The 24,208-nt window shown below is 30.7% G+C and overlaps 28 non-coding genes across 28 annotated transcripts; all 28 read left to right on the top strand.

Annotated features, from left to right (window-relative positions):
• The first annotated feature begins 57 nt into the window (after positions 1 to 57).
• LOC135053119 (small nucleolar RNA U3) lies at positions 58 to 270 on the top strand. The gene has a single exon (XR_010242510.1). It is a non-coding gene; the product is annotated as a small nucleolar RNA U3 (small nucleolar RNA).
• A 653-nt stretch (positions 271 to 923) lies between these two features.
• LOC135053306 (small nucleolar RNA U3) lies at positions 924 to 1,136 on the top strand. Its single transcript, XR_010242674.1, has one exon. It is a non-coding gene; the product is annotated as a small nucleolar RNA U3 (small nucleolar RNA).
• Positions 1,137 to 1,789: 653 nt separating this feature from the next.
• LOC135053872 (small nucleolar RNA U3) lies at positions 1,790 to 2,002 on the top strand. The gene has a single exon (XR_010243168.1). It is a non-coding gene; the product is annotated as a small nucleolar RNA U3 (small nucleolar RNA).
• A 654-nt stretch (positions 2,003 to 2,656) lies between these two features.
• Positions 2,657 to 2,869, top strand: LOC135053452 (small nucleolar RNA U3). Its single transcript, XR_010242801.1, has one exon. It is a non-coding gene; the product is annotated as a small nucleolar RNA U3 (small nucleolar RNA).
• Positions 2,870 to 3,522: 653 nt separating this feature from the next.
• Positions 3,523 to 3,735, top strand: LOC135053117 (small nucleolar RNA U3). Its single transcript, XR_010242509.1, has one exon. It is a non-coding gene; the product is annotated as a small nucleolar RNA U3 (small nucleolar RNA).
• A 653-nt stretch (positions 3,736 to 4,388) lies between these two features.
• On the top strand, positions 4,389 to 4,601 carry LOC135053695 (small nucleolar RNA U3). Its single transcript, XR_010243014.1, has one exon. It is a non-coding gene; the product is annotated as a small nucleolar RNA U3 (small nucleolar RNA).
• A 654-nt stretch (positions 4,602 to 5,255) lies between these two features.
• LOC135053354 (small nucleolar RNA U3) lies at positions 5,256 to 5,468 on the top strand. Its single transcript, XR_010242716.1, has one exon. It is a non-coding gene; the product is annotated as a small nucleolar RNA U3 (small nucleolar RNA).
• A 653-nt stretch (positions 5,469 to 6,121) lies between these two features.
• LOC135053736 (small nucleolar RNA U3) lies at positions 6,122 to 6,334 on the top strand. Its single transcript, XR_010243049.1, has one exon. It is a non-coding gene; the product is annotated as a small nucleolar RNA U3 (small nucleolar RNA).
• Positions 6,335 to 6,987: 653 nt separating this feature from the next.
• Positions 6,988 to 7,200, top strand: LOC135053328 (small nucleolar RNA U3). Its single transcript, XR_010242694.1, has one exon. It is a non-coding gene; the product is annotated as a small nucleolar RNA U3 (small nucleolar RNA).
• A 653-nt stretch (positions 7,201 to 7,853) lies between these two features.
• On the top strand, positions 7,854 to 8,066 carry LOC135053412 (small nucleolar RNA U3). Its single transcript, XR_010242766.1, has one exon. It is a non-coding gene; the product is annotated as a small nucleolar RNA U3 (small nucleolar RNA).
• A 654-nt stretch (positions 8,067 to 8,720) lies between these two features.
• LOC135053413 (small nucleolar RNA U3) lies at positions 8,721 to 8,933 on the top strand. Its single transcript, XR_010242767.1, has one exon. It is a non-coding gene; the product is annotated as a small nucleolar RNA U3 (small nucleolar RNA).
• Positions 8,934 to 9,586: 653 nt separating this feature from the next.
• LOC135053327 (small nucleolar RNA U3) lies at positions 9,587 to 9,799 on the top strand. The gene has a single exon (XR_010242693.1). It is a non-coding gene; the product is annotated as a small nucleolar RNA U3 (small nucleolar RNA).
• Positions 9,800 to 10,452: 653 nt separating this feature from the next.
• LOC135053411 (small nucleolar RNA U3) lies at positions 10,453 to 10,665 on the top strand. The gene has a single exon (XR_010242765.1). It is a non-coding gene; the product is annotated as a small nucleolar RNA U3 (small nucleolar RNA).
• A 654-nt stretch (positions 10,666 to 11,319) lies between these two features.
• LOC135053541 (small nucleolar RNA U3) lies at positions 11,320 to 11,532 on the top strand. The gene has a single exon (XR_010242878.1). It is a non-coding gene; the product is annotated as a small nucleolar RNA U3 (small nucleolar RNA).
• Positions 11,533 to 12,185: 653 nt separating this feature from the next.
• Positions 12,186 to 12,398, top strand: LOC135053681 (small nucleolar RNA U3). The gene has a single exon (XR_010243002.1). It is a non-coding gene; the product is annotated as a small nucleolar RNA U3 (small nucleolar RNA).
• A 654-nt stretch (positions 12,399 to 13,052) lies between these two features.
• LOC135053116 (small nucleolar RNA U3) lies at positions 13,053 to 13,265 on the top strand. Its single transcript, XR_010242508.1, has one exon. It is a non-coding gene; the product is annotated as a small nucleolar RNA U3 (small nucleolar RNA).
• Positions 13,266 to 13,918: 653 nt separating this feature from the next.
• LOC135053585 (small nucleolar RNA U3) lies at positions 13,919 to 14,131 on the top strand. The gene has a single exon (XR_010242917.1). It is a non-coding gene; the product is annotated as a small nucleolar RNA U3 (small nucleolar RNA).
• A 653-nt stretch (positions 14,132 to 14,784) lies between these two features.
• On the top strand, positions 14,785 to 14,997 carry LOC135053653 (small nucleolar RNA U3). Its single transcript, XR_010242977.1, has one exon. It is a non-coding gene; the product is annotated as a small nucleolar RNA U3 (small nucleolar RNA).
• A 654-nt stretch (positions 14,998 to 15,651) lies between these two features.
• Positions 15,652 to 15,864, top strand: LOC135053172 (small nucleolar RNA U3). The gene has a single exon (XR_010242557.1). It is a non-coding gene; the product is annotated as a small nucleolar RNA U3 (small nucleolar RNA).
• A 653-nt stretch (positions 15,865 to 16,517) lies between these two features.
• LOC135053540 (small nucleolar RNA U3) lies at positions 16,518 to 16,730 on the top strand. Its single transcript, XR_010242877.1, has one exon. It is a non-coding gene; the product is annotated as a small nucleolar RNA U3 (small nucleolar RNA).
• A 653-nt stretch (positions 16,731 to 17,383) lies between these two features.
• LOC135053115 (small nucleolar RNA U3) lies at positions 17,384 to 17,596 on the top strand. The gene has a single exon (XR_010242507.1). It is a non-coding gene; the product is annotated as a small nucleolar RNA U3 (small nucleolar RNA).
• Positions 17,597 to 18,249: 653 nt separating this feature from the next.
• LOC135053242 (small nucleolar RNA U3) lies at positions 18,250 to 18,462 on the top strand. Its single transcript, XR_010242618.1, has one exon. It is a non-coding gene; the product is annotated as a small nucleolar RNA U3 (small nucleolar RNA).
• A 653-nt stretch (positions 18,463 to 19,115) lies between these two features.
• Positions 19,116 to 19,328, top strand: LOC135053652 (small nucleolar RNA U3). Its single transcript, XR_010242976.1, has one exon. It is a non-coding gene; the product is annotated as a small nucleolar RNA U3 (small nucleolar RNA).
• A 654-nt stretch (positions 19,329 to 19,982) lies between these two features.
• Positions 19,983 to 20,195, top strand: LOC135053114 (small nucleolar RNA U3). The gene has a single exon (XR_010242506.1). It is a non-coding gene; the product is annotated as a small nucleolar RNA U3 (small nucleolar RNA).
• A 653-nt stretch (positions 20,196 to 20,848) lies between these two features.
• LOC135053539 (small nucleolar RNA U3) lies at positions 20,849 to 21,061 on the top strand. The gene has a single exon (XR_010242876.1). It is a non-coding gene; the product is annotated as a small nucleolar RNA U3 (small nucleolar RNA).
• Positions 21,062 to 21,714: 653 nt separating this feature from the next.
• LOC135053112 (small nucleolar RNA U3) lies at positions 21,715 to 21,927 on the top strand. The gene has a single exon (XR_010242505.1). It is a non-coding gene; the product is annotated as a small nucleolar RNA U3 (small nucleolar RNA).
• A 653-nt stretch (positions 21,928 to 22,580) lies between these two features.
• LOC135053241 (small nucleolar RNA U3) lies at positions 22,581 to 22,793 on the top strand. The gene has a single exon (XR_010242617.1). It is a non-coding gene; the product is annotated as a small nucleolar RNA U3 (small nucleolar RNA).
• A 653-nt stretch (positions 22,794 to 23,446) lies between these two features.
• LOC135053651 (small nucleolar RNA U3) lies at positions 23,447 to 23,659 on the top strand. Its single transcript, XR_010242975.1, has one exon. It is a non-coding gene; the product is annotated as a small nucleolar RNA U3 (small nucleolar RNA).
• Positions 23,660 to 24,208: the final 549 nt, after the last annotated feature.

The following is a 24,208-nucleotide window of genomic DNA, read 5'->3' as shown; positions in this document are numbered from 1 at the left end:
CCATGAGTTAAAAGAGGAATTCATATGGCCTATCTAAACCATCAACAAAATATATTTAAGACTATACTTTCAGGGATCATTTCTATAGGCAATGATGGGAGAAATGTGCTTGAAAGTGTCCAAACTCGCCAACCACCATGATGAGTTTAAGAGCTCTCTTCTCAGCATGAAGGCAGTTAGCAACTCTGTTTCATGCAGATGTTGTTAGCTTTTGATGACTGTCCTACTTCTTAATAAAGAAGTGGTAGAAGAGGGCTCATTCAGAGTGGCTGATTACACACTTTAAAATCAACTATGGTTATTTAAAACTAAGTTTGTATAATGTTTAATATCTTTGAAAGAATACGCATTGATGTTTCAACATTCCTGAATCAGAATGTTTTTTATGATATAGCAATTAAAGCAATGTCTAAGAGTATTATTTTACATATTAATTGTAACATTCTTTAAGTGGTTCATGTCAATGAGGACTTGAAAAATGTAAAGTGTGCTTTCCTTAAAAGAACATTTTGTTTGCAGTGTATTTGTTTAATAATTGTTTAATTCTTTAGCAAATCAGCAATTAATGCAAGCCACTAGTTTATTTCCTATATGCAATATAAGAAATATTGAAGTACCAATGCTATTAGTGCATTGGTTTCATTGTTAAGTGTTCTGTTTAATATTTTGGTTTAAACAAATTTATATATGCAAAAATTATAATATGTTACCTAATACAATCTTAAAATGTGTCTACTCTCACAGAAAATCATTCAGTATATGATAGTGAATGAATTGTAGTCTGAAAATTTGTGGAGAATGTTATGCAACTGAATATTGGTTGACAATTTCTATATCAAGTTTTATGCATGGGTCCTAAAATGTCACTATGAGTTAAAAGAGGAATTTATATGGCCTATCTAAACCATCAACCAAATGTAGTTAAGATTATACTTTCAGGGATCATTTCTATAGGCAATGATGGGAGAAATGTGCTTGAAAGTGTCCAAACTCACCAACCACCATGATGAGTTTAAGAGCTCTCTTCTCAGCATGAAGGCAGTTAGCAACTCTGTTTCATGCAGATGTTGTTAGCTTTTGATGACTGTCCTACTTCTTAATCAAGAAGTGGTAGAAGAGGGCTCATTCAGAGTGGCTGATTACACACTTTAAAATCAACTATGGTTATTTAAAACTAAGTTTGTATAATGTTTAATATCCTTGAAAGAATACGCATTGATGTTTCAACATTCCTGAATCAGAATGTTTTTTATGATATAGGAATAAAAGCAATGTCTAAAAGTATTATTTTACATTTTAATTTTAACCTTCTTTAAGTGGTTGATGTCAATGATGACTTGAAAAATGTAAAGTGTGCTTTCCTTAAAAGAACCTTTTGTTTGCAGTGTATTTGTTTAATAATTGTTTAATTATTTTGCAAATCAGCAATGAATGCAAGCCACTAGTTTATTTCCTATATGCAATATAAGAAATTTTGAAGTACCAATGCTATTAGTGCATTGGTTTCATTGTTAAGTGTTCTGTTTAATATTTTGGTTTAAACAAATTTATATATGCAAAAATTATAATATGTTACCTAATACAATCTTAAAATGTGTCTACTCTCACAGAAAATCATTCAGTATATGATAGTGAATGAATTGTAGTCTGAAAATTTGTGGAGAATGTTATGCAACTGAATATTGGTTGACAATTTCTATATCAAGTTTTATGCATGGGTCCTAAAATGTCACCATGAGTTAAAAGAGGAATTTATATGGCCTATCTAAACCATCAACCAAATGTAGCTTAGATTATACTTTCAGGGATCATTTCTATAGGCAATGATGGGAGAAATGTGCTTGAAAGTGTCCAAACTCGCCAACCACCATGATAAGATTAAGAGCTCTCTTCTCCGCATGAAGGCAGTTAGCAACTCTGTTTCATGCAGATGTTGTTAGCTTTTGATGACTGTCCTACTTCTTAATAAATAAGTGGTAGAAGAGGGCTCATTCAGAGTGGCTGATTACACACTTTAAAATCAACTATGGTTATTTAAAAGTAAGTTTGTATAATGTTTAATATCCTTGAAAGAATACGCATTGATGTTTCAACATTCCTAAATCAGAATGTTTTTTTATGATATAGGAATAAAAGCAATGTCTAAGAGTATTATTTTACATTTTAATTGTAACCTTCTTTAAGTGGTACATGTCAATGAGGACTTGAAAAATGTAAAGTGTGCTTTCCTTAAAAGAACATTTTGTTTGCAGTGTATTTGTTTAATAATTGTTTAATTCTTTAGCAAATCAGCAATTAATGCAAGCCACTAGTTTATTTCCTATATGCAATATAAGAAATTTTGAAGTACCAATGCTATTAGTGCATTGGTTTCATTGTTAAGTGTTCTGTTTAATATTTTTGTTTAAACAAATTTATATATGCAAAAATTATAATATGTTACCTAATACAATCTTAAAATGTGTCTACTCTCACAGAAAATCATTCAGTATATGATAGTGAATGAATTGTAGTCTGAAAATTTGTGGAGAATGTTATGCAACTGAATATTGGTTGACAATTTCTATATCAAGTTTTATGCATGGGTCCTAAAATGTCACCATGAGTTAAAAGAGGAATTTATATGGCCTATCTAAACCATCAACCAAATGTAGCTAAGATTATACTTTCAGGGATCATTTCTATAGGCAATGATGGGAGAAATGTGCTTGAAAGTGTCCAAACTCGCCAACCACCATGATAAGATTAAGAGCTCTCTTCTCAGCATGAAGGCAGTTAGCAACTCTGTTTCATGCAGATGTTGTTAGCTTTTGATGACTGTCCTACTTCTTAATAAAGAAGTGGTAGAAGAGGGCTCATTCAGAGTGGCTGATTACACACTTTAAAATCAACTATGGTTATTTAAAACTAAGTTTGTATAATGTTTAATATCCTTGAAAGAATACGCATTGATGTTTCAACATTCCTGAATCAGAATGTTTTTTATGATATAGCAATTAAAGCAATGTCTAAGAGTATTATTTTACATTTTAATTTTAACCTTCTTTAAGTGGTTCATGTCAATGAGGACTTGAAAAATGTAAAGTGTGCTTTCCTTAAAAGAACCTTTTGTTTGCAGTGTATTTGTTTAATAATTGTTTAATTCTTTTGCAAATCAGCAATTAATGCAAGCCACTAGTTTATTTCCTATATGCAATATAAGACATTTTGAAGTACCAATGCTATTAGTGCATTGGTTTCATTGTTAAGTGTTCTGTTTAATATTTTGGCTTAAACAAGTTTATATATGCAAAAATGATAACATTTTACCTAATACAATCTTAAAATGTGTCTGCTCTTACAGAAAATCATTCAGTATATGATAGTGAATGAATTGTAGTCTGAAAATTTGTGGAGAATGTTATGCAACTGAAAATTGGTTGACAATTTCTATATCAAGTTTTATGAATGGGTCCAAAAATGTCACCATGAGTTAAAAGAGGAATTCATATGGCCTATCTAAACCATCAACAAAATGTATTTAAGACTATACTTTCAGGGATCATTTCTATAGGCAATGATGGGAGAAATGTGCTTGAAAGTGTCCAAACTCGCCAACCACCATGATGAGTTTAAGAGCTCTCTTCTCAGCATGAAGGCAGTTAGCAACTCTGTTTCATGCAGATGTTGTTAGCTTTTGATGACTGTCCTACTTCTTAATAAAGAAGTGGTAGAAGAGGGCTCATTCAGAGTGGCTGATTACACACTTTAAAATCAACTATGGTTATTTAAAACTAAGTTTGTATAATGTTTAATATCCTTGAAAGAATACGCATTGATGTTTCAACATTCCTGAATCAGAATGTTTTTTATGATATAGCAATTAAAGCAATGTCTAAGAGTATTATTTTACATTTTAATTTTAACCTTCTTTAAGTGGTTCATGTCAATGAGGACTTGAAAAATGTAAAGTGTGCTTTCCTTAAAAGAACCTTTTGTTTGCAGTGTATTTGTTTAATAATTCTTTAATTCTTTTGCAAATCAGCAATTAATGCAAGCCACTAGTTTATTTCCTATATGCAATATAAGAAATTTTGAAGTACCAATGCTATTAGTGCATTGGTTTCATTGTTAAGTGTTCTGTTTAATATTTTTGTTTAAACAAATTTATATATGCAAAAATTATAATATGTTACCTAATACAATCTTAAAATGTGTCTACTCTCACAGAAAATCATTCAGTATATGATAGTGAATGAATTGTAGTCTGAAAATTTGTGGAGAATGTTATGCAACTGAATATTGGTTGACAATTTCTATATCAAGTTTTATGCATGGGTCCTAAAATGTCACCATGAGTTAAAAGAGGAATTTATATGGCCTATCTAAACCATCAACCAAATGTAGCTAAGATTATACTTTCAGGGATCATTTCTATAGGCAATGATGGGAGAAATGTGCTTGAAAGTGTCCAAACTCGCCAACCACCATGATAAGATTAAGAGCTCTCTTCTCAGCATGAAGGCAGTTAGCAACTCTGTTTCATGCAGATGTTGTTAGCTTTTGATGACTGTCCTACTTCTTAATAAATAAGTGGTAGAAGAGGGCTCATTCAGAGTGGCTGATTACACACTTTAAAATCAACTATGGTTATTTAAAAGTAAGTTTGTATAATGTTTAATATCCTTGAAAGAATACGCATTGATGTTTCAACATTCCTAAATCAGAATGTTTTTTTATGATATAGGAATAAAAGCAATGTCTAAGAGTATTATTTTACATTTTAATTGTAACCTTCTTTAAGTGGTTCATGTCAATGAGGACTTGAAAAATGTAAAGTGTGCTTTCCTTAAACGAACATTTTGTTTGCAGTGTATTTGTTTAATAATTGTTTAATTCTTTAGCAAATCAGCAATTAATGCAAGCCACTAGTTTATTTCCTATATGCAATATAAGAAATTTTGAAGTACCAATGCTATTAGTGCATTGGTTTCATTGTTAAGTGTTCTGTTTAATATTTTGGCTTAAACAAGTTTATATATGCAAAAATGATAACATGTTACCTAATACAATCTTAAAATGTGTCTACTCTCACAGAAAATCATTCAGTATATGATAGTGAATGAATTGTAGTCTGAAAATTTGTGGAGAATGTTATGCAACTGAAAATTGGTTGACAATTTCTATATCAAGTTTTATGAATGGGTCCAAAAATGTCACCATGAGTTAAAAGAGGAATTCATATGGCCTATCTAAACCATCAACAAAATGTATTTAAGACTATACTTTCAGGGATCATTTCTATAGGCAATGACGGGAGAAATGTGCTTGAAAGTGTCCAAGCTCGCCAACCACCATGATGAGTTTAAGAGCTCTCTTCTCAGCATGAAGGCAGTTAGCAACTCTGTTTCATGCAGATGTTGTTAGCTTTTGATGACTGTCCTACTTCTTAATAAAGAAGTGGTAGAAGCGGGCTCATTCAGAGTGGCTGATTACACACTTTAAAATCAACTATGGTTATTTAAAACTAAGTTTGTATAATGTTTAATATCCTTGAAAGAATACGCATTGATGTTTCAACATTCCTGAATCAGAATGTTTTTTATGATATAGCAATTAAAGCAATGTCTAAGAGTATTATTTTACATTTTAATTTTAACCTTCTTTAAGTGGTTCATGTCAATGAGGACTTGAAAAATGTAAAGTGTGCTTTCCTTAAAAGAACCTTTTGTTTGCAGTGTATTTGTTTAATAATTGTTTAATTCTTTAGCAAATCAGCAATTAATGCAAGCCACTAGTTTATTTCCTATATGCAATATAAGAAATTTTGAAGTACCAATGCTATTAGTGCATTGGTTTCATTGTTAAGTGTTCTGTTTAATATTTTGGCTTAAACAAGTTTATATATGCAAAAATGATAACATGTTACCTAATACAATCTTAAAATGTGTCTACTCTCACAGAAAATCATTCAGTATATGATAGTGAATGAATTGTAGTCTGAAAATTTGTGGAGAATGTTATGCAACTGAATATTGATTGACAATTTCTATATCAAGTTTTATGCATGGGTCCTAAAATGTCACCATGAGTTAAAAGAGGAATTTATATGGCCTATCTAAACCATCAACCAAATGTAGCTAAGATTATACTTTCAGGGATCATTTCTATAAGCAATGATGGGAGAAATGTGCTTGAAAGTGTCCAAACTCGCCAACCACCATGATGAGTTTAAGAGCTCTCTTCTCAGCATGAAGGCAGTTAGCAATTCTGTTTCATGCAGATGTTGTTAGCTTTTGATGACTGTCCTACTTCTTAATAAAGAAGTGGTAGAAGAGGGCTCATTCAGAGTGGCTGATTACACACTTTAAAATCAACTATGGTTATTTAAAAGTAAGTTTGTATAATGTTTAATATCCTTGAAAGAATACGCATTGATGTTTCAACATTCCTGAATCAGAATGTTTTTTATGATATAGGAATAAAAGCAATGTCTAAAAGTATTATTTTACATTTTAATTTTAACCTTCTTTAAGTGGTTGATGTCAATGATGACTTGAAAAATGTAAAGTGTGCTTTCCTTAAAAGAACCTTTTGTTTGCAGTGTATTTGTTTAATAATTGTTTAATTCTTTTGCAAATCAGCAATGAATGCAAGCCACTAGTTTATTTCCTATATGCAATATAAGAAATTTTGAAGTACCAATGCTATTAGTGCATTGGTTTCATTGTTAAGTGTTCTGTTTAATATTTTGGTTTAAACAAATTTATATATGCAAAAATTATAATATGTTACCTAATACAATCTTAAAATGTGTCTACTCTCACAGAAAATCATTCAGTATATGATAGTGAATGAATTGTAGTCTGAAAATTTGTGGAGAATGTTATGCAACTGAATATTGATTGACAATTTCTATATCAAGTTTTATGCATGGGTCCTAAAATGTCACCATGAGTTAAAAGAGGAATTTATATGGCCTATCTAAACCATCAACCAAATGTAGCTAAGATTATACTTTCAGGGATCATTTCTATAGGCAATGATGGGAGAAATGTGCTTGAAAGTGTCCAAACTCGCCAACCACCATGATGAGTTTAAGAGCTCTCTTCTCAGCATGAAGGCAGTTAGCAATTCTGTTTCATGCAGATGTTGTTAGCTTTTGATGACTGTCCTACTTCTTAATAAAGAAGTGGTAGAAGAGGGCTCATTCAGAGTGGCTGATTACACACTTTAAAATCAACTATGGTTATTTAAAACTAAGTTTGTATAATGTTTAATATCCTTGAAAGAATACGCATTGATGTTTCAACATTCCTGAATCAGAATGTTTTTTATGATATAGGAATAAAAGCAATGTCTAAAAGTATTATTTTACATTTTAATTTTAACCTTCTTTAAGTGGTTGATGTCAATGATGACTTGAAAAATGTAAAGTGTGCTTTCCTTAAAAGAACCTTTTGTTTGCAGTGTATTTGTTTAATAATTGTTTAATTCTTTTGCAAATCAGCAATGAATGCAAGCCACTAGTTTATTTCCTATATGCAATATAAGAAATTTTGAAGTACCAATGCTATTAGTGCATTGGTTTCATTGTTAAGTGTTCTGTTTAATATTTTGGTTTAAACAAATTTATATATGCAAAAATTATAATATGTTACCTAATACAATCTTAAAATGTGTCTACTCTCACAGAAAATCATTCAGTATATGATAGTGAATGAATTGTAGTCTGAAAATTTGTGGAGAATGTTATGCAACTGAATATTGGTTGACAATTTCTATATCAAGTTTTATGCATGGGTCCTAAAATGTCACCATGAGTTAAAAGAGGAATTTATATGGCCTATCTAAACCATCAACCAAATGTAGCTTAGATTATACTTTCAGGGATCATTTCTATAGGCAATGATGGGAGAAATGTGCTTGAAAGTGTCCAAACTCGCCAACCACCATGATAAGATTAAGAGCTCTCTTCTCAGCATGAAGGCAGTTAGCAACTCTGTTTCATGCAGATGTTGTTAGCTTTTGATGACTGTCCTACTTCTTAATAAAGAAGTGGTAGAAGAGGGCTCATTCAGAGTGGCTGATTACACACTTTAAAATCAACTATGGTTATTTAAAAGTAAGTTTGTATAATGTTTAATATCCTTGAAAGAATACGCATTGATGTTTCAACATTCCTAAATCAGAATGTTTTTTTATGATATAGGAATAAAAGCAATGTCTAAGAGTATTATTTTACATTTTAATTGTAACCTTCTTTAAGTGGTTCATGTCAATGAGGACTTGAAAAATGTAAAGTGTGCTTTCCTTAAAAGAACATTTTGTTTGCAGTGTATTTGTTTAATAATTGTTTAATTCTTTAGCAAATCAGCAATTAATGCAAGCCACTAGTTTATTTCCTATATGCAATATAAGAAATTTTGAAGTACCAATGCTATTAGTGCATTGGTTTCATTGTTAAGTGTTCTGTTTAATATTTTGGCTTAAACAAGTTTATATATGCAAAAATGATAACATGTTACCTAATACAATCTTAAAATGTGTCTACTCTCACAGAAAATCATTCAGTATATGATAGTGAATGAATTGTAGTCTGAAAATTTGTGGAGAATGTTATGCAACTGAATATTGATTGACAATTTCTATATCAAGTTTTATGCATGGGTCCTAAAATGTCACCATGAGTTAAAAGAGGAATTTATATGGCCTATCTAAACCATCAACCAAATGTAGCTAAGATTATACTTTCAGGGATCATTTCTATAGGCAATGATGGGAGAAATGTGCTTGAAAGTGTCAAAACTCGCCAACCACCATGATGAGTTTAAGAGCTCTCTTCTCAGCATGAAGGCAGTCAGCAATTCTGTTTCATGCAGATGTTGTTAGCTTTTGATGACTGTCCTACTTCTTAATAAAGAAGTGGTAGAAGAGGGCTCATTCAGAGTGGCTGATTACACACTTTAAAATCAACTATGGTTATTTAAAACTAAGTTTGTATAATGTTTAATATCCTTGAAAGAATACGCATTGATGTTTCAACATTCCTGAATCAGAATGTTTTTTATGATATAGGAATAAAAGCAATGTCTAAAAGTATTATTTTACATTTTAATTTTAACCTTCTTTAAGTGGTTGATGTCAATGATGACTTGAAAAATGTAAAGTGTGCTTTCCTTAAAAGAACCTTTTGTTTGCAGTGTATTTGTTTAATAATTGTTTAATTCTTTTGCAAATCAGCAATGAATGCAAGCCACTAGTTTATTTCCTATATGCAATATAAGAAATTTTGAAGTACCAATGCTATTAGTGCATTGGTTTCATTGTTAAGTGTTCTGTTTAATATTTTGGTTTAAACAAATTTATATATGCAAAAATTATAATATGTTACCTAATACAATCTTAAAATGTGTCTACTCTCACAGAAAATCATTCAGTATATGATAGTGAATGAATTGTAGTCTGAAAATTTGTGGATAATGTTATGCAACTGAATATTGGTTGACAATTTCTATATCAAGTTTTATGCATGGGTCCTAAAATGTCACCATGAGTTAAAAGAGGAATTTATATGGCCTATCTAAACCATCAACCAAATGTAGCTAAGATTATACTTTCAGGGATCATTTCTATAGGCAATGATGGGAGAAATGTGCTTGAAAGTGTCCAAACTCGCCAACCACCATGATGAGTTTAAGAGCTCTCTTCTCAGCATGAAGGCAGTTAGCAATTCTGTTTCATGCAGATGTTGTTAGCTTTTGATGACTGTCCTACTTCTTAATAAAGAAGTGGTAGAAGAGGGCTCATTCAGAGTGGCTGATTACACACTTTAAAATCAACTATGGTTATTTAAAACTAAGTTTGTATAATGTTTAATATCCTTGAAAGAATACGCATTGATGTTTCAACATTCCTGAATCAGAATGTTTTTTATGATATAGGAATAAAAGCAATGTCTAAAAGTATTATTTTACATTTTAATTTTAACCTTCTTTAAGTGGTTGATGTCAATGATGACTTGAAAAATGTAAAGTGTGCTTTCCTTAAAAGAACCTTTTGTTTGCAGTGTATTTGTTTAATAATTGTTTAATTCTTTTGCAAATCAGCAATGAATGCAAGCCACTAGTTTATTTCCTATATGCAATATAAGAAATTTTGAAGTACCAATGCTATTAGTGCATTGGTTTCATTGTTAAGTGTTCTGTTTAATATTTTGGTTTAAACAAATTTATATATGCAAAAATTATAATATGTTACCTAATACAATCTTAAAATGTGTCTACTCTCACAGAAAATCATTCAGTATATGATAGTGAATGAATTGTAGTCTGAAAATTTGTGGAGAATGTTATGCAACTGAATATTGGTTGACAATTTCTATATCAAGTTTTATGCATGGGTCCTAAAATGTCACCATGAGTTAAAAGAGGAATTTATATGGCCTATCTAAACCATCAACCAAATGTAGCTTAGATTATACTTTCAGGGATCATTTCTATAGGCAATGATGGGAGAAATGTGCTTGAAAGTGTCCAAACTCGCCAACCACCATGATAAGATTAAGAGCTCTCTTCTCAGCATGAAGGCAGTTAGCAACTCTGTTTCATGCAGATGTTGTTAGCTTTTGATGACTGTCCTACTTCTTAATAAAGAAGTGGTAGAAGAGGGCTCATTCAGAGTGGCTGATTACACACTTTAAAATCAACTATGGTTATTTAAAAGTAAGTTTGTATAATGTTTAATATCCTTGAAAGAATACGCATTGATGTTTCAACATTCCTAAATCAGAATGTTTTTTTATGATATAGGAATAAAAGCAATGTCTAAGAGTATTATTTTACATTTTAATTGTAACCTTCTTTAAGTGGTTCATGTCAATGAGGACTTGAAAAATGTAAAGTGTGCTTTCCTTAAAAGAACATTTTGTTTGCAGTGTATTTGTTTAATAATTGTTTAATTCTTTAGCAAATCAGCAATTAATGCAAGCCACTAGTTTATTTCCTATATGCAATATAAGAAATTTTGAAGTACCAATGCTATTAGTGCATTGGTTTCATTGTTAAGTGTTCTGTTTAATATTTTGGCTTAAACAAGTTTATATATGCAAAAATGATAACATGTTACCTAATACAATCTTAAAATGTGTCTACTCTCACAGAAAATCATTCAGTATATGATAGTGAATGAATTGTAGTCTGAAAATTTGTGGAGAATGTTATGCAACTGAATATTGATTGACAATTTCTATATCAAGTTTTATGCATGGGTCCTAAAATGTCACCATGAGTTAAAAGAGGAATTTATATGGCCTATCTAAACCATCAACCAAATGTAGCTAAGATTATACTTTCAGGGATCATTTCTATAGGCAATGATGGGAGAAATGTGCTTGAAAGTGTCCAAACTCGCCAACCACCATGATGAGTTTAAGAGCTCTCTTCTCAGCATGAAGGCAGTCAGCAATTCTGTTTCATGCAGATGTTGTTAGCTTTTGATGACTGTCCTACTTCTTAATAAAGAAGTGGTAGAAGAGGGCTCATTCAGAGTGGCTGATTACACACTTTAAAATCAACTATGGTTATTTAAAACTAAGTTTGTATAATGTTTAATATCCTTGAAAGAATACGCATTGATGTTTCAACATTCCTGAATCAGAATGTTTTTTATGATATAGGAATAAAAGCAATGTCTAAAAGTATTATTTTACATTTTAATTTTAACCTTCTTTAAGTGGTTGATGTCAATGATGACTTGAAAAATGTAAAGTGTGCTTTCCTTAAAAGAACCTTTTGTTTGCAGTGTATTTGTTTAATAATTGTTTAATTCTTTTGCAAATCAGCAATGAATGCAAGCCACTAGTTTATTTCCTATATGCAATATAAGAAATTTTGAAGTACCAATGCTATTAGTGCATTGGTTTCATTGTTAAGTGTTCTGTTTAATATTTTGGTTTAAACAAATTTATATATGCAAAAATTATAATATGTTACCTAATACAATCTTAAAATGTGTCTACTCTCACAGAAAATCATTCAGTATATGATAGTGAATGAATTGTAGTCTGAAAATTTGTGGATAATGTTATGCAACTGAATATTGGTTGACAATTTCTATATCAAGTTTTATGCATGGGTCCTAAAATGTCACCATGAGTTAAAAGAGGAATTTATATGGCCTATCTAAACCATCAACCAAATGTAGCTTAGATTATACTTTCAGGGATCATTTCTATAGGCAATGATGGGAGAAATGTGCTTGAAAGTGTCCAAACTCGCCAACCACCATGATAAGATTAAGAGCTCTCTTCTCCGCATGAAGGCAGTTAGCAACTCTGTTTCATGCAGATGTTGTTAGCTTTTGATGACTGTCCTACTTCTTAATAAAGAAGTGGTAGAAGAGGGCTCATTCAGAGTGGCTGATTACACACTTTAAAATCAACTATGGTTATTTAAAACTAAGTTTGTATAATGTTTAATATCCTTGAAAGAATACGCATTGATGTTTCAACATTCCTAAATCAGAATGTTTTTTTATGATATAGGAATAATAGCAATGTCTAAGAGTATTATTTTACATTTTAATTGTAACCTTCTTTAAGTGGTTCATGTCAATGAGGACTTGAAAAATGTAAAGTGTGCTTTCCTTAAAAGAACATTTTGTTTGCAGTGTATTTGTTTAATAATTGTTTAATTCTTTAGCAAATCAGCAATTAATGCAAGCCACTAGTTTATTTCCTATATGCAATATAAGAAATTTTGAAGTACCAATGCTATTAGTGCATTGGTTTCATTGTTAAGTGTTCTGTTTAATATTTTGGCTTAAACAAGTTTATATATGCAAAAATGATAACATGTTACCTAATACAATCTTAAAATGTGTCTACTCTCACAGAAAATCATTCAGTATATGATAGTGAATGAATTGTAGTCTGAAAATTTGTGGAGAATGTTATGCAACTGAAAATTGGTTGACAATTTCTATATCAAGTTTTATGAATGGGTCCAAAAATGTCACCATGAGTTAAAAGAGGAATTCATATGGCCTATCTAAACCATCAACAAAATGTATTTAAGACTATACTTTCAGGGATCATTTCTATAGGCAATGATGGGAGAAATGTGCTTGAAAGTGTCCAAACTCGCCAACCACCATGATGAGTTTAAGAGCTCTCTTCTCAGCATGAAGGCAGTTAGCAACTCTGTTTCATGCAGATGTTGTTAGCTTTTGATGACTGTCCTACTTCTTAATAAAGAAGTGGTAGAAGAGGGCTCATTCAGAGTGGCTGATTACACACTTTAAAATCAACTATGGTTATTTAAAACTAAGTTTGTATAATGTTTAATATCCTTGAAAGAATACGCATTGATGTTTCAACATTCCTGAATCAGAATGTTTTTTATGATATAGCAATTAAAGCAATGTCTAAGAGTATTATTTTACATTTTAATTTTAACCTTCTTTAAGTGGTTCATGTCAATGAGGACTTGAAAAATGTAAAGTGTGCTTTCCTTAAAAGAACCTTTTGTTTGCAGTGTATTTGTTTAATAATTGTTTAATTCTTTTGCAAATCAGCAATTAATGCAAGCCACTAGTTTATTTCCTATATGCAATATAAGAAATTTTGAAGTACCAATGCTATTAGTGCATTGGTTTCATTGTTAAGTGTTCTGTTTAATATTTTTGTTTAAACAAATTTATATATGCAAACATTATAATATGTTACCTAATACAATCTTAAAATGTGTCTACTCTCACAGAAAATCATTCAGTATATGATAGTGAATGAATTGTAGTCTGAAAATTTGTGGAGAATGTTATGCAACTGAATATTGGTTGACAATTTCTATATCAAGTTTTATGCATGGGTCCTAAAATGTCACCATGAGTTAAAAGAGGAATTTATATGGCCTATCTAAACCATCAACCAAATGTAGTTAAGATTGTACTTCCAGGGATCATTTCTATAGGCAATGATGGGAGAAATGTGCTTGAAAGTGTCCAAACTCGCCAACCACCATGATGAGTTTAAGAGCTCTCTTCTCAGCATGAAGGCAGTCAGCAATTCTGTTTCATGCAGATGTTGTTAGCTTTTGATGACTGTCCTACTTCTTAATAAAGAAGTGGTAGAAGAGGGCTCATTCAGAGTGGCTGATTACACACTTTAAAATCAACTATGGTTATTTAAAACTAAGTTTGTATAATGTTTAATATCCTTGAAAGAATACGCATTGATGTTTCAACATTCCTGAATCAGAATGTTTTTTATGATATAGGAATAAAAGCAATGTCTAAGAGTATTATTTTACATTTTAATTTTAACCTTCTTTAAGTGGTTGATGTCAATGATGACTTGAAAAATGTAAAGTGTGCTTTCCTTAAAAGAACCTTTTGTTTGCAGTGTATTTGTTTAATAATTGTTTAATTCTTTTGCAAATCAGCAATGAATGCAAGCCACTAGTTTATTTCCTATATGCATTATAAGAAATTTTGAAGTACCAAAGCTATTAGTGCATTGGTTTCATTGTTAAGTGTTCTGTTTAATATTTTGGTTTAAACAAATTTATATATGCAAAAATTATAATATGTTACCTAATACAATCTTAAAATGTGTCTACTCTCACAGAAAATCATTCAGTATATGATAGTGAATGAATTGTAGTCTGAAAATTTGTGGAGAATGTTATGCAACTGAATATTGGTTGACAATTTCTATATCAAGTTTTATGAATGGGTCCTAAAATGTCACCATGAGTTAAAAGAGGAATTTATATGGCCTATCTAAACCATCAACCAAATGTAGCTTAGATTATACTTTCAGGGATCATTTCTATAGGCAATGATGGGAGAAATGTGCTTGAAAGTGTCCAAACTCGCCAACCACCATGATAAGATTAAGAGCTCTCTTCTCAGCATGAAGGCAGTTAGCAACTCTGTTTCATGCAGATGTTGTTAGCTTTTGATGACTGTCCTACTTCTTAATAAATAAGTGGTAGAAGAGGGCTCATTCAGAGTGGCTGATTACACACTTTAAAATCAACTATGGTTATTTAAAAGTAAGTTTGTATAATGTTTAATATCCTTGAAAGAATACGCATTGATGTTTCAACATTCCTGAATCAGAATGTTTTTTTATGATATAGGAATAAAAGCAATGTCTAAGAGTATTATTTTACATTTTAATTGTAACCTTCTTTAAGTGGTTCATGTCAATGAGGACTTGAAAAATGTAAAGTGTGCTTTCCTTAAAAGAACATTTTGTTTGCAGTGTATTTGTTTAATAATTGTTTAATTCTTTAGCAAATCAGCAATTAATGCAAGCCACTAGTTTATTTCCTATATGCAATATAAGAAATTTTGAAGTACCAATGCTATTAGTGCATTGGTTTCATTGTTAAGTGTTCTGTTTAATATTTTGGCTTAAACAAGTTTATATATGCAAAAATGATAACATGTTACCTAATACAATCTTAAAATGTGTCTACTCTCACAGAAAATCATTCAGTATATGATAGTGAATGAATTGTAGTCTGAAAATTTGTGGAGAATGTTATGCAACTGAAAATTGGTTGACAATTTCTATATCAAGTTTTATGAATGGGTCCAAAAATGTCACCATGAGTTAAAAGAGGAATTCATATGGCCTATCTAAACCATCAACAAAATGTATTTAAGACTATACTTTCAGGGATCATTTCTATAGGCAATGATGGGAGAAATGTGCTTGAAAGTGTCCAAACTCGCTAACCACCATGATGAGTTTAAGAGCTCTCTTCTCAGCATGAAGGCAGTTAGCAACTCTGTTTCATGCAGATGTTGTTAGCTTTTGATGACTGTCCTACTTCTTAATAAAGAAGTGGTAGAAGAGGGCTCATTCAGAGTGGCTGATTACACACTTTAAAATCAACTATGGTTATTTAAAACTAAGTTTGTATAATGTTTAATATCCTTGAAAGAATATGCATTGATGTTTCAACATTCCTGAATCAGAATGTTTTTTATGATATAGCAATTAAAGCAATGTCTAAGAGTATTATTTTACATTTTAATTTTAACCTTCTTTAAGTGGTTCATGTCAATGAGGACTTGAAAAATGTAAAGTGTGCTTTCCTTAAAAGAACCTTTTGTTTGCAGTGTATTTGTTTAATAATTGTTTAATTCTTTAGCAAATCAGCAATTAATGCAAGCCACTAGTTTATTTCCTATATGCAATATAAGAAATTTTGAAGTACCAATGCTATTAGTGCATTGGTTTCATTGTTAAGTGTTCTGTTTAATATTTTTGTTTAAACAAATTTATATATGCAAAAATTATAATATGTTACCTAATACAATCTTAAAATGTGTCTACTCTCACAGAAAATCATTCAGTATATGATAGTGAATGAATTGTAGTCTGAAAATTTGTGGAGAATGTTATGGAACTGAATATTGGTTGACAATTTCTATATCAAGTTTTATGCATGGGTCCTAAAATGTCACCATGAGTTAAAAGAGGAATTTATATGGCCTATCTAAACCATCAACCAAATGTTGCTAAGATTATACTTTCAGGGATCATTTCTATAGGCAATGATGGGAGAAATGTGCTTGAAAGTGTCCAAACTCGCCAACCACCATGATGAGTTTAAGAGCTCTCTTCTCAGCATGAAGGCAGTCAGCAATTCTGTTTCATGCAGATGTTGTTAGCTTTTGATGACTGTCCTACTTCTTAATAAAGAAGTGGTAGAAGAGGGCTCATTCAGAGTGGCTGATTACACACTTTAAAATCAACTATGGTTATTTAAAACTAAGTTTGTATAATGTTTAATATCCTTGAAAGAATACGCATTGATGTTTCAACATTCCTGAATCAGAATGTTTTTTATGATATAGGAATAAAAGCAATGTCTAAGAGTATTATTTTACATTTTAATTTTAACCTTCTTTAAGTGGTTGATGTCAATGATGACTTGAAAAATGTAAAGTGTGCTTTCCTTAAAAGAACCTTTTGTTTGCAGTGTATTTGTTTAATAATTGTTTAATTCTTTTGCAAATCAGCAATGAATGCAAGCCACTAGTTTATTTCCTATATGCATTATAAGAAATTTTGAAGTACCAATGCTATTAGTGCATTGGTTTCATTGTTAAGTGTTCTGTTTAATATTTTGGTTTAAACAAATTTATATATGCAAAAATTATAATATGTTACCTAATACAATTTTAAAATGTGTCTACTCTCACAGAAAATCATTCAGTATATGATAGTGAATGAATTGTAGTCTGAAAATTTGTGGAGAATGTTATGCAACTGAATATTGGTTGACAATTTCTATATCAAGTTTTATGAATGGGTCCAAAAATGTCACCATGAGTTAAAAGAGGAATTCATATGGCCTATCTAAACCATCAACAAAATGTATTTAAGACTATACTTTCAGGGATCATTTCTATAGGCAATGATGGGAGAAATGTGCTTGAAAGTGTCCAAACTCGCCAACCACCATGATGAGTTTAAGAGCTCTCTTCTCAGCATGAAGGCAGTTAGCAACTCTGTTTCATGCAGATGTTGTTAGCTTTTGATGACTGTCCTACTTCTTAATAAAGAAGTGGTAGAAGAGGGCTCATTCAGAGTGGCTGATTACACACTTTAAAATCAACTATGGTTATTTAAAACTAAGTTTGTATAATGTTTAATATCCTTGAAAGAATACGCATTGATGTTTCAACATTCCTGAATCAGAATGTTTTTTATGATATAGCAATTAAAGCAATGTCTAAGAGTATTATTTTACATTTTAATTTTAACCTTCTTTAAGTGGTTCATGTCAATGAGGACTTGAAAAATGTAAAGTGTGCTTTCCTTAAAAGAACCTTTTGTTTGCAGTGTATTTGTTTAATAATTGTTTAATTCTTTTGCAAATCAGCAATTAATGCAAGCCACTAGTTTATTTCCTATATGCAATATAAGAAATTTTGAAGTACCAATGCTATTAGTGCATTGGTTTCATTGTTAAGTGTTCTGTTTAATATTTTTGTTTAAACAAATTTATATATGCAAAAATTATAATATGTTACCTAATACAATCTTAAAATGTGTCTACTCTCACAGAAAATCATTCAGTATATGATAGTGAATGAATTGTAGTCTGAAAATTTGTGGAGAATGTTATGCAACTGAATATTGGTTGACAATTTCTATATCAAGTTTTATGCATGGGTCCTAAAATGTCACCATGAGTTAAAAGAGGAATTTATATGGCCTATCTAAACCATCAACCAAATGTAGCTAAGATTATACTTTCAGGGATCATTTCTATAGGCAATGATGGGAGAAATGTGCTTGAAAGTGTCCAAACTCGCCAACCACCATGATGAGTTTAAGAGCTCTCTTCTCAGCATGAAGACAGTTAGCAATTCTGTTTCATGCAGATGTTGTTAGCTTTTGATGACTGTTCTACTTCTTAATAAAGAAGTGGTAGAAGAGGGCTCATTCAGAGTGGCTGATTACACACTTTAAAATCAACTGTGGTTATTTAAAACTAAGTTTGTATAATGTTTAATATCCTTGAAAGAATACGCATTGATGTTTCAACATTCCTGAATCAGAATGTTTTTTATGATATAGGAATAAAAGCAATGTCTAAGAGTATTATTTTACATTTTAATTTTAACCTTCTTTAAGTGGTTGATGTCAATGATGACTTGAAAAATGTAAAGTGTGCTTTCCTTAAAAGAACCTTTTGTTTGCAGTGTATTTGTTTAATAATTGTTTAATTCTTTTGCAAATCAGCAATTAATGCAAGCCACTAGTTTATTTCCTATATGCAATATAAGAAATTTTGAAGTACCAATGCTATTAGTGCATTGGTTTCATTGTTAAGTGTTCTGTTTAATATTTTGGTTTAAACAAATTTATATATGCAAAAATTATAATATGTTACCTAATACAATCTTAAAATGTGTCTACTCTCACAGAAAATCATTCAGTATATGATAGTGAATGAATTGTAGTCTGAAAATTTGTGGAGAATGTTATGCAACTGAATATTGGTTGACAATTTCTATATCAAGTTTTATGAATGGGTCCTAAAATGTCACCATGAGTTAAAAGAGGAATTTATATGGCCTATCTAAACCATCAACCAAATGTAGCTTAGATTATACTTTCAGGGATCATTTCTATAGGCAATGATGGGAGAAATGTGCTTGAAAGTGTCCAAACTCGCCAACCACCATGATAAGATTAAGAGCTCTCTTCTCAGCATGAAGGCAGTTAGCAACTCTGTTTCATGCAGATGTTGTTAGCTTTTGATGACTGTCCTACTTCTTAATAAATAAGTGGTAGAAGAGGGCTCATTCAGAGTGGCTGATTACACACTTTAAAATCAACTATGGTTATTTAAAAGTAAGTTTGTATAATGTTTAATATCCTTGAAAGAATACGCATTGATGTTTCAACATTCCTGAATCAGAATGTTTTTTTATGATATAGGAATAAAAGCAATGTCTAAGAGTATTATTTTACATTTTAATTGTAACCTTCTTTAAGTGGTTCATGTCAATGAGGACTTGAAAAATGTAAAGTGTGCTTTCCTTAAAAGAACATTTTGTTTGCAGTGTATTTGTTTAATAATTGTTTAATTCTTTAGCAAATCAGCAATTAATGCAAGCCACTAGTTTATTTCCTATATGCAATATAAGAAATTTTGAAGTACCAATGCTATTAGTGCATTGGTTTCATTGTTAAGTGTTCTGTTTAATATTTTGGCTTAAACAAGTTTATATATGCAAAAATGATAACATGTTACCTAATACAATCTTAAAATGTGTCTACTCTCACAGAAAATCATTCAGTATATGATAGTGAATGAATTGTAGTCTGAAAATTTGTGGAGAATGTTATGCAACTGAAAATTGGTTGACAATTTCTATATCAAGTTTTATGAATGGGTCCAAAAATGTCACCATGAGTTAAAAGAGGAATTCATATGGCCTATCTAAACCATCAACAAAATGTATTTAAGACTATACTTTCAGGGATCATTTCTATAGGCAATGATGGGAGAAATGTGCTTGAAAGTGTCCAAACTCGCCAACCACCATGATGAGTTTAAGAGCTCTCTTCTCAGCATGAAGGCAGTTAGCAACTCTGTTTCATGCAGATGTTGTTAGCTTTTGATGACTGTCCTACTTCTTAATAAAGAAGTGGTAGAAGAGGGCTCATTCAGAGTGGCTGATTACACACTTTAAAATCAACTATGGTTATTTAAAACTAAGTTTGTATAATGTTTAATATCCTTGAAAGAATACGCATTGATGTTTCAACATTCCTGAATCAGAATGTTTTTTATGATATAGCAATTAAAGCAATGTCTAAGAGTATTATTTTACATTTTAATTTTAACCTTCTTTAAGTGGTTCATGTCAATGAGGACTTGAAAAATGTAAAGTGTGCTTTCCTTAAAAGAACCTTTTGTTTGCAGTGTATTTGTTTAATAATTGTTTAATTCTTTAGCAAATCAGCAATTAATGCAAGCCACTAGTTTATTTCCTATATGCAATATAAGAAATTTTGAAGTACCAATGCTATTAGTGCATTGGTTTCATTGTTAAGTGTTCTGTTTAATATTTTTGTTTAAACAAATTTATATATGCAAAAATTATAATATGTTACCTAATACAATCTTAAAATGTGTCTACTCTCACAGAAAATCATTCAGTATATGATAGTGAATGAATTGTAGTCTGAAAATTTGTGGAGAATGTTATGGAACTGAATATTGGTTGACAATTTCTATATCAAGTTTTATGCATGGGTCCTAAAATGTCACCATGAGTTAAAAGAGGAATTTATATGGCCTATCTAAACCATCAACCAAATGTTGCTAAGATTATACTTTCAGGGATCATTTCTATAGGCAATGATGGGAGAAATGTGCTTGAAAGTGTCCAAACTCGCCAACCACCATGATGAGTTTAAGAGCTCTCTTCTCAGCATGAAGGCAGTCAGCAATTCTGTTTCATGCAGATGTTGTTAGCTTTTGATGACTGTCCTACTTCTTAATAAAGAAGTGGTAGAAGAGGGCTCATTCAGAGTGGCTGATTACACACTTTAAAATCAACTATGGTTATTTAAAACTAAGTTTGTATAATGTTTAATATCCTTGAAAGAATACGCATTGATGTTTCAACATTCCTGAATCAGAATGTTTTTTATGATATAGGAATAAAAGCAATGTCTAAGAGTATTATTTTACATTTTAATTTTAACCTTCTTTAAGTGGTTGATGTCAATGATGACTTGAAAAATGTAAAGTGTGCTTTCCTTAAAAGAACCTTTTGTTTGCAGTGTATTTGTTTAATAATTGTTTAATTCTTTTGCAAATCAGCAATGAATGCAAGCCACTAGTTTATTTCCTATATGCATTATAAGAAATTTTGAAGTACCAATGCTATTAGTGCATTGGTTTCATTGTTAAGTGTTCTGTTTAATATTTTGGTTTAAACAAATTTATATATGCAAAAATTATAATATGTTACCTAATACAATTTTAAAATGTGTCTACTCTCACAGAAAATCATTCAGTATATGATAGTGAATGAATTGTAGTCTGAAAATTTGTGGAGAATGTTATGCAACTGAATATTGGTTGACAATTTCTATATCAAGTTTTATGAATGGGTCCAAAAATGTCACCATGAGTTAAAAGAGGAATTCATATGGCCTATCTAAACCATCAACAAAATGTATTTAAGACTATACTTTCAGGGATCATTTCTATAGGCAATGATGGGAGAAATGTGCTTGAAAGTGTCCAAACTCGCCAACCACCATGATGAGTTTAAGAGCTCTCTTCTCAGCATGAAGGCAGTTAGCAACTCTGTTTCATGCAGATGTTGTTAGCTTTTGATGACTGTCCTACTTCTTAATAAAGAAGTGGTAGAAGAGGGCTCATTCAGAGTGGCTGATTACACACTTTAAAATCAACTATGGTTATTTAAAACTAAGTTTGTATAATGTTTAATATCCTTGAAAGAATACGCATTGATGTTTCAACATTCCTGAATCAGAATGTTTTTTATGATATAGCAATTAAAGCAATGTCTAAGAGTATTATTTTACATTTTAATTTTAACCTTCTTTAAGTGGTTCATGTCAATGAGGACTTGAAAAATGTAAAGTGTGCTTTCCTTAAAAGAACCTTTTGTTTGCAGTGTATTTGTTTAATAATTGTTTAATTCTTTTGCAAATCAGCAATTAATGCAAGCCACTAGTTTATTTCCTATATGCAATATAAGAAATTTTGAAGTACCAATGCTATTAGTGCATTGGTTTCATTGTTAAGTGTTCTGTTTAATATTTTTGTTTAAACAAATTTATATATGCAAAAATTATAATATGTTACCTAATACAATCTTAAAATGTGTCTACTCTCACAGAAAATCATTCAGTATATGATAGTGAATGAATTGTAGTCTGAAAATTTGTGGAGAATGTTATGCAACTGAATATTGGTTGACAATTTCTATATCAAGTTTTATGCATGGGTCCTAAAATGTCACCATGAGTTAAAAGAGGAATTTATATGGCCTATCTAAACCATCAACCAAATGTAGCTAAGATTATACTTTCAGGGATCATTTCTATAGGCAATGATGGGAGAAATGTGCTTGAAAGTGTCCAAACTCGCCAACCACCATGATGAGTTTAAGAGCTCTCTTCTCAGCATGAAGACAGTTAGCAATTCTGTTTCATGCAGATGTTGTTAGCTTTTGATGACTGTTCTACTTCTTAATAAAGAAGTGGTAGAAGAGGGCTCATTCAGAGTGGCTGATTACACACTTTAAAATCAACTGTGGTTATTTAAAACTAAGTTTGTATAATGTTTAATATCCTTGAAAGAATACGCATTGATGTTTCAACATTCCTGAATCAGAATGTTTTTTATGATATAGGAATAAAAGCAATGTCTAAGAGTATTATTTTACATTTTAATTTTAACCTTCTTTAAGTGGTTGATGTCAATGATGACTTGAAAAATGTAAAGTGTGCTTTCCTTAAAAGAACCTTTTGTTTGCAGTGTATTTGTTTAATAATTGTTTAATTCTTTTGCAAATCAGCAATTAATGCAAGCCACTAGTTTATTTCCTATATGCAATATAAGAAATTTTGAAGTACCAATGCTATTAGTGCATTGGTTTCATTGTTAAGTGTTCTGTTTAATATTTTGGTTTAAACAAATTTATATATGCAAAAATTATAATATGTTACCTAATACAATCTTAAAATGTGTCTACTCTCACAGAAAATCTTTCAGTATATGATAGTGAATGAATTGTAGTCTGAAAATTTGTGGAGAATGTTATGCAACTGAATATTGGTTGACAATTTCTATATCAAGTTTTATGCATGGGTCCTAAAATGTCACCATGAGTTAAAAGAGGAATTTATATGGCCTATCTAAACCATCAACCAAATGTAGCTTAGATTATACTTTCAGGGATCATTTCTATAGGCAATGATGGGAGAAATGTGCTTGAAAGTGTCCAAACTCGCCAACCACCATGATAAGATTAAGAGCTCTCTTCTCAGCATGAAGGCAGTTAGCAACTCTGTTTCATGCAGATGTTGTTAGCTTTTGATGACTGTCCTACTTCTTAATAAATAAGTGGTAGAAGAGGGCTCATTCAGAGTGGCTGATTACACACTTTAAAATCAACTATGGTTATTTAAAAGTAAGTTTGTATAATGTTTAATATCCTTGAAAGAATACGCATTGATGTTTCAACATTCCTAAATCAGAATGTTTTTTTATGATATAGGAATAAAAGCAATGTATAAGAGTATTATTTTACATTTTAATTGTAACCTTCTTTAAGTGGTTCATGTCAATGAGGACTTGAAAAATGTAAAGTGTGCTTTCCTTAAAAGAACATTTTGTTTGCAGTGTATTTGTTTAATAATTGTTTAATTCTTTAGCAAATCAGCAATTAATGCAAGCCACTAGTTTATTTCCTATATGCAATATAACAGATTTTGAAGTACCAATGCTGTTAGTGCATTGGTTTCATTGTTAAGTGTTCTGTTTAATATTTTGGCTTAAACAAGTTTATATATGCAAAAATTATAATATGTTACCTAATACAATCTTAAAATGTGTCTACTCTCACAGAAAATCATTCAGTATATGATAGTGAATGAATTGTAGTCTGAAAATTTGTGGATAATGTTATGCAACTGAAAATT

Source organism: Pseudophryne corroboree, chromosome 2 (genome assembly GCF_028390025.1).
Source record: "Pseudophryne corroboree isolate aPseCor3 chromosome 2, aPseCor3.hap2, whole genome shotgun sequence".
Lineage (NCBI taxonomy): Eukaryota > Metazoa > Chordata > Amphibia > Anura > Myobatrachidae > Pseudophryne > Pseudophryne corroboree.
Note: the sequence above shows the minus strand (reverse complement) of the source record. Positions and strands in the feature narration are given on the sequence as shown.